Here is an 8,404-nt window from a genome sequence, read left to right as displayed (position 1 = left end):
AATCAATATTTACAAAAGACAAATACAAAACTGGATAAAATATCATATTTAATTCTCAACTTGTTTGAATGAAAATTTATACAAAATTCAGTAAAAGTGTATGATACTTTACGAGTATTACAATAGGCACACAGACTATACAACACTTCTAACGACACTAAGCTTCAATATTTAAACTGTACAAGCATTACTAATTCTGGAGTCTTACTATTCATTAAAACGATTTTCAGCCATAAGCGTTATCTTCAACTTAGTTACGATATTGACTTTAAAACAGACCTCTTCTCAAAATAACTTATTCATAACGTAGTCATTGGAAAGTATTTTATATACTCTCCTAAAGTTTGTATTGTATGTCCTATCTCTGATGAAAGTACAATGAAATGACAAAAGTAATTACAAGAACATTTCATGTTCACCGAATTAAAAAAAAAACAGCTATAATTAACATTTCTTTTCGTTCGGTTTTTAGGTTTCTATAAGCTTCTTTATTTCATAAACAAAGCATATTTCTAACAAATATGATATCAAATAATGCTTAAACAATAATGATAAGGACATTGTTTTTGCAAATATATCGTTGTTATACGAAAAGAGATATCAAAATGCGTCATTCTGCCAATCAAGAGCTAAAATACTAAGACAAATTTAATGAGCTATATATTTCTACCTTCTTTATGGAACATCAGTCCATAACCACATCTGAGATCATAATTTCAAATAAGGAAATTAAAATAAGATGTCAATACTTAACTAGTGAACATGTGATCAAGGATTTATTCTGAAGAGATTTTGTTGAAAAGAATCTGTTTTTTTCCAAGATACAACTCGAGCGCGTCCCAACAGAACAACAGAATAGGCAGACGTAATGTTACAATGTTTCATCCAGTAGTGTTTTGTGACGACAGCAGCACCTGTGCAAGTTTCGATATTGACTAATAAATTTGTTTCAAACACAGATACTTAATCTGTTTCTAGTAAATTGACCAGATTGTAAACTAGGGTGAGGTAAACGAAGTACTGCTTGTACTTTGATCCGAAGGAAATGAAACATAATTCAATAATTAAGCGAGATAAGTTCTTTTCATTGTTATATTGTTTTTGGCCACTGAGATTGCAAAATAATTTTTGAGATTTTTTAATAGAAAACAAAAAATCTTTACAGATTTTAGTGAAAGTGAAACAGATTGTTGATGATGTAGATATGAAATCAGAATTCCTAAAAGCGAAAGCATATAGTTTGATAATGATTGTTTCTTCATTAACGAAATTATAGCTGACAAATGCATCTGCGACATGGCGTCGTACAAAACAAGTACATCTAAAATGCAAACCACGTACGGCAGAAAATTCATAAAGTTTAGATGGGCTTCCTTCAAAGAGTTTGGCCAAATTATCGTCTTTGGCACCTGTAAAAACAGTATGTAGCTGACTAAAAAATGCATTACTTTTAGGAACAGGTGAATCTTGTCTAAGCTATTCATCAACTATACACTTCTAAAATACGCAGTTAGGTCCTTATATAACAAACAATATACTACACAATCTTCACACGATATAAAATCTGATTTACACCAAAAACGAAACATTAAACATAACAGAAACGTAATGTATATGAAATATGATAACAATATGAAAAACACAGTCCAATCTAGTCACACATTTGTCAGTAATGATAAGTTTAGTCTATGGGATTACAGAATATATAATTATTTACAGAGCTTCGTAAATACCTATTGTATTTAAAAATATTGAATTTAACAGGTTAAAAAACTGCTCAAGTACGTAGATTTCTGATACAGGGAAACACTACACTAATACTATACAATGAGATTTTTTTTTAACTTTTTAACATTTCATGTTCACTTTGATTATTTGCGTTGTTAAAATTCCTCATTTGATGAAAATTTCAACTCATTTCAAGACATTCATTTATATATATATATATATATATTTAAATAAGATGAAATACGTATGATAATCAAACACAATAATGTTTGTAACAGGATGGTATTCCTTATTTGGTAAATATTGGGCAGGGAAGATATACTTGTGAGATCAGTACATGCAAACGTATCTAATAATGAAATAAAACACTATTCTAGTCTCTATATATGATACTAACTATCTCTATGCCATTTAAAGGATATATGCCATAAGAAATAAAATAACAAGCCAGTATTTTGTTCTTTCTTTATGAACTGCAAATGTCCAATACAAGTACGACAACTCAGTACAATAGTCTAGTCATATCGCATAGGCCACTGTTTATCAATCAGAATTTTTGTATTCTAAATAGGTAAAAAACACATAAACGTAATGCAATGGTGCTTGCACTCATTTTATCAACTAATAATTCAATACCTCGCAAACTTGACCATCTGTGAAACAAGCATCCTTTCAACAAGTTATATGGAAAGCGGTAAAACAGGACAGACTCATCTAAATGATGATTTCTCAATTCTGATATACAATATCTGTATGTAGAATTATGTACCAAGTACGAATCAAGGCTTAAAATGAGAGGAAAATATCGCAGAGAGACATCCGAAAAATAAAAATAGATCACCTATCTTTATACCAAACATAAAACACTGCAATTAAAACCAATCAGTTATCAGGTTTTTTTTAATGTAAAATATGTCTTCCTATTTCCAATAAAAGAGATTTCGTCTGTAATAAAAAATGTACTGATTTTTTCTGTTAAAGTAACAATATAAAAAGTAACGTCTGAAATAAGTACAACCACTAAAACTGTATTTCACATACATGTATACATGTTAAAAGTGGTCAGAATCCTTAAAATACTGATAAGCCATTGTTTAAACTTCATACAAATCAGTAACATCAGAAGTAAAATTGTCCTTTAAAAAACTGATATAACTTTGCTTCACTGTCCCATGAAGACAAAGTCTTCACCCTTTATTTCTAGTCAAGATATTAAAAAAAACATTAAGAAATTCGGATTTCCTGAAAGCAAAAATCTCTTGTTTTCTTAACCTAAGGTAATGAATTTACTGTTCCTAATCAATTTGATATTCTTGTGCTTGTTCGTGATAGCTACCTGATAGTATTCTCTGTAACTTAGTACTATGGAACTCCTGAGCAAGAATGCCAGTAAGATCTATATTATTGGTAAATGTAATTGTTTCTTGATTCATGACGTTGTTTTATCATATAAAGTTTGTTACACCTATACAGCAATATAACAGTGTTATCTACCTGACTTTGCTTTTATTTCTGAAAGGTAAAAAAACTGGACATCTATTTTACATATCAGGTAAAATATTCAATTATTGTATTAACTTCAAAAAATGAGCAACACAATGCAGCTACAAGAAAAAAATCTTCATTTCTACATCAATATTGATATCTTTTCAATAGCAAATCTTAAGTTCCCAATTTAAATTTATTTAATTTATAAGTATCATCTTATCGTAATTATAACAGTGATCAGACTATAGAGAGGGAAAAAATGCCACCAGTGAAGTTTTTTTTAGATTGACTATGTTCTAAAAAAATGTAAGTTATTAGGAACAATATATTTTAGATTTAAGCTCATGAAAATAAGACACACACCCCCCCCCCCCCCCACCCCACCAAATAAAAGAATCAGCTTGTATATGCAGGAAAAATCAGGTGGGCAGACAAGAATCACGTTACAATTGAAATCAATCATACAAGACACAACAAATTCTTCCCTCCTAAATAACTGCAAAGTACAAAATATGATACATCCATCTGCATTGTATATGTACAAACAAATGCTCTTATTTGCATTAAGCTACTAACATTGTGACAAAACAAATTCCAATGATGTGACGAACAAATTTGTGACGTCACAAATATTGTGATACACAAATGTATAACGTCATCAGTTTTGTGACTCAAGTAAGTATGATGTTAAAAACACTGTGAAACAAGTGTTTATCACAATTATTTTGACACTCATGTCTTGTGTCATAAATAATTGGATTCACAAATATATGCTGCGTTACATTTTTTGGCACAAATGTTATGACAAACAAACACGTTACCAATCATGGAACACAAAAGTGCTAGACAACAAATTTGAAACCATAACATTTCACAACAACTCACAATGTGCATTTTTTATCATGATAAACCTAAGATGTCATTTCTATCTTAATGCTTCAACTTAGGCAAAATCCTGTGTAATTAAATGAGCTCCATAACTATCTTCAAAATCATTACAGAAATAATCTGCTTCACGTCCCACTGTCTGACAAACATACGTGGGCTGATTGATAAGTTGTGAGTCTTGATATTGAAGAAGTTGAGCAGGGATGTTCTTTTTCAGCTCTACTATTTCCTGACTATTTCAGGCTACATATTTGAAGACAGGAGTCATTTGGTCAGTTTATGTCAAAGAGGTAGCACTCTAAAGTAAACTAGACAAGTGACTTTTACAAAATAAAGAGCAGACTGATTCAACATTTGCATAAGAAATGCCAAAGGATATCCACACTGATGTGGTAACAACACTCGGAAACGATGCCCCTTTATATTCTATACTGAAAAGGTGGGTGGCAGAATTTAAATGTGGCTGGCAGAGCCATGGGAATGAGGCCTATCTTGGAAGGCATGTCAGTGTAGCAACCCTAGAAATGATTAATAAAATCCGTGATATTAGTAAGGCTGACAGGCAAGTTAGAGATGTACAGCCAGTACAGTTGGGATTTCACAGGAAAGAGCACATTCCATTCTTACATAAGATTTCAGTACGTTGGGTAACAAGACTTCTGACAATTGATCAGAAGCACACCAGGCAGACTTTGTGTGTTATTCTGAACCTTTTAGGTCCTGCTAACTTTCTGCAGAGGTTTGTAACTATGGATGAAATGTGGGTCCATCATTTAATCCATAAGGCCAAACAATGGAAGCACCCTGGGTCACCCCTACCAAAAAAACAAAAAGACCTTTCCATCAGCTGGAAACGTTATGGTCCCAGTTTTCTAGGATGGAACAAACTTTGGTGTGTTGTTCCACCAGGACAATGACCCTGTTCACAAGTCTGTCATTGCCATGGCTGGCATTAAGGATTCTGACTTTGAATTAATTGAGCATCTACCTTATTCACCTGATCTCGCTCCATCAGAATCTTGTTTATTTCCACCTGATCTCGCTCCATCAGACTCTTGTTTATTTCCACCTGATCACCCCCATCAGACTTTCATTTAATTCAAAGCTTGAAAAAGTCCATTTCCCATCCCCGGTCAGATGATAACATCACACATACAGCAGAGCACTTTGTGAACAGTCAAGAAAAGGACTTCTTTAAAAGTGGCATGTCCACAAAAAGTCAAAACCTTAAATATGAGGCTCATAAATTATCAATCAGCCCTTTAACCTTTTCTTTGCAGTTATGAATGGCAAGCTCTATGATCTCTTCAGATTTCTGTTCTAAGGCTTTTGTACATGTTACTTGTCAATGTTGCACAAGGGTATCATTTCTGCTTTTTATTTATCTGACAAATAAGGTCATCTGACAAAAATGCATTTTTATGTACAATGATATTGTCACAATATTATTGCATATTGACAGGAGGAATAAGTCTTTGAAAGCATGACTAAGTGACCATCGCACAAACACATGAATAAAGAAATCCTTCTAATACTTGCAAGTTAATGCTTAAGACTCAATATAGATTTGAACAGAACTAAACAAACTATGAAATTGTTTTTCCCTACGATTGTTAAAAATTCATTTTTTTCCAAATATTTTCAATCATTATATCAGAGAAATGATGAAAAATGTTTCTTCATTGTAATTGTTTTTCAATGCCAGCTATGAATATTTCGTGATTTGTTTTCAGACTTAAAAAAAGGAAAGACAAAATTAGAATTCCTCAAAAATACCGACCATTAAAGTACATCAAAAATACCGACCATTAAAGTACATGATAAAGAATTGATAAATCTGTATGTAATTTGTTACATAATTCATATGAAAATTTACCTTCTTCAGGAAAAATAGCCTACTATTTCATGAGAGAGGCAATCGAAGTACGCCTTTGTAATATACTGACTAATGGCATCTCTGTTTGTTTAAGATCTGTTACTGTATCCCTATGTACAACAGCAACAACAAGACACATGTTTGTGACACACATTATCTCTCTTGATATATTTTTGACTGTAAAACACAGAGAATTCATTTATTGTAATACACTTAACACCTTATAAAATATGACATTTATACCATGAATCAGGATTTTTGGTTTTTTTGTTGTGCACATGATTATATTTTAGATTTCTGTGAAACTGTAATTTAAAACAGAACATTTGTAAATGAATCATTTCCAAATCTGAATATAAGTGAAAGTACTTCATACCTTTTCACTTAAACCAGTGTATTAAATGGGTGTTTAGACACTCTTGCTGACGGATCCCCTATCTTTGCGTAATTCCTCATATAATGCAGTTACTTTTCTCTTGAGGTGTGTATACATAATGTACCATACTTATCCCACCTAACGCTCACACGACCGACACATTCACTCCCTCTAAGTCTGGATTGCACAAGAAGACAGTTTTTTAGTACTTGGCTTGTTACAATGTGCAGGTGTTTCACTTTCTTCTTTGTGACAATAAAACAGTCAATGTGTTTTCCCCACTTTCGAAAAAAAAAATATCATAATTGTAAAAACATCTTAATACTTATTTTATAAAATGATCATTTCATATATATGTATGTGTATCTAGCACCTGTAATCCCTAACTAAACAAGGTGAACATGTGAAGTTTAACCAAAACATCCTTAATGTGTCAGATTGCTTTTTCATGTACACATTATTTTAAAGTGTTGTTTAGAGTTTATCATAAAATCATCAATCCGGTGATTCATATAATTCTCTATCTATTTAGATTTTTTAATGATTTAATACATGGGTGGAGTTGGCAAGCGTCAAGAGTTGGACATTTCACACCTCTGTATATAGAGTTGGAAATTTCACACCTCTGTATATAGAGTTGGACATTTCACACCTCTGTATATAGAGTTGGACATTTCACACCTATGTATATAGAGTTGGACATTTCACACCTATGTATATAGAGTTGGAAATTTCACACCTCTGTATATAGAGTTGGACATTTCACACCTATGTATATAAAGTTGGACATTTCACACCTATGTATATAGAGTTGGAAATTTCACACCTGTATATAGAGTTGGACATTTCACACCTATGTATATAAAGTTGGACATTTCACACCTCTGTATATAGAGTTGGACATTTCACACCTATGTAAATAAAGTTGGAAATTTCACACCTCTGTATATAGAGTTGGACATTTCACACCTATGTATATAGAGTTGGAAATTTCACACCTCTGTATATAGAGTTGGAAATGTCTGACCTCTGTAAATAAAGTTGGAAATTTCACACCTCTGTATATAGAGTTGGACATTTCACACCTCTGTATATAGAGTTGGAAATTTCACACCTCTGTATATAGAGTTGGACATTTCACAAGAGTTGGAAATTTCACACCTCTGTATATAGAGTTGGACATTTCACACCTATGTATATAAAGTTGAACATTTCACACCTATGTATATAGAGTTGGAAATGTCTCACCCCTGTATATAAAGTTGGAAATTCATACCGCTATATATAGAGTTGGACAATTCACACCTCTATATAGAGAGTTAGAAATTCACACCTCTGTATATAGAGTTGAACATTTCACACCTATGTATATAGAGTTGGAAATGTTGGATATAAAGTTCACACCTATAGAGTCTATATAGAGAGTTAGAAATTCACACCTCTGTATGCAGAGTTGGAAATTTCATACCTATGTATACAGAGTTGGAAATTCACACCTCTGTATATGTTAAGTTCCAGAAGAGATACAACTTTTGCATTTGCAATTTTTGAGTGGAAATCTAAAAAAAAAATTGGTTTCCATCATATCACTTGATATCAGAATACTACCCCATACACAGATCACTGTAAATTTACATAAAGCACGAACATTGGATATTTGTTTATACATACTAGGGAGATAATAGGACTCAAGAGATTTAGAACATATCTTCTTGCTGTAGTTACGTTAAAACAATTCTGATTTTATTTTACAGAATTCCCTTTAGTTGTGGATTTCAATATCTTTACCCATAATGAGGATGTCTATATTCCAGAATCTTCAGCAATGCTATTTGAAAAAGTGATAATGATCTTTCCTTTTGCCCGATCACTCATAAATGTCTTTATTCGGAATCTGATTCATTGGAAAAGAAAGACAACTTCAAAATTCTTACAAGTTTTAGTTTTTAGTGATAGAGAATTGTTTCTATATTTTGGTTAAAATTGTTATTGTTTCTTTCTACGTATTTCCTCAAACCCTGTTCCTCTAGTAAAAAAACATAAAAAGA

This window comes from Ylistrum balloti, unplaced genomic scaffold (assembly GCF_031769215.1).
Source record: "Ylistrum balloti isolate Yb309-2 unplaced genomic scaffold, AGI_CSIRO_Ybal_v1 Utg370024, whole genome shotgun sequence".
In the NCBI taxonomy this organism is placed as follows: domain Eukaryota; kingdom Metazoa; phylum Mollusca; class Bivalvia; order Pectinida; family Pectinidae; genus Ylistrum; species Ylistrum balloti.
The sequence above is the reverse complement of the archived record's forward strand: the minus strand, read 5'-3'. Positions refer to the sequence as shown.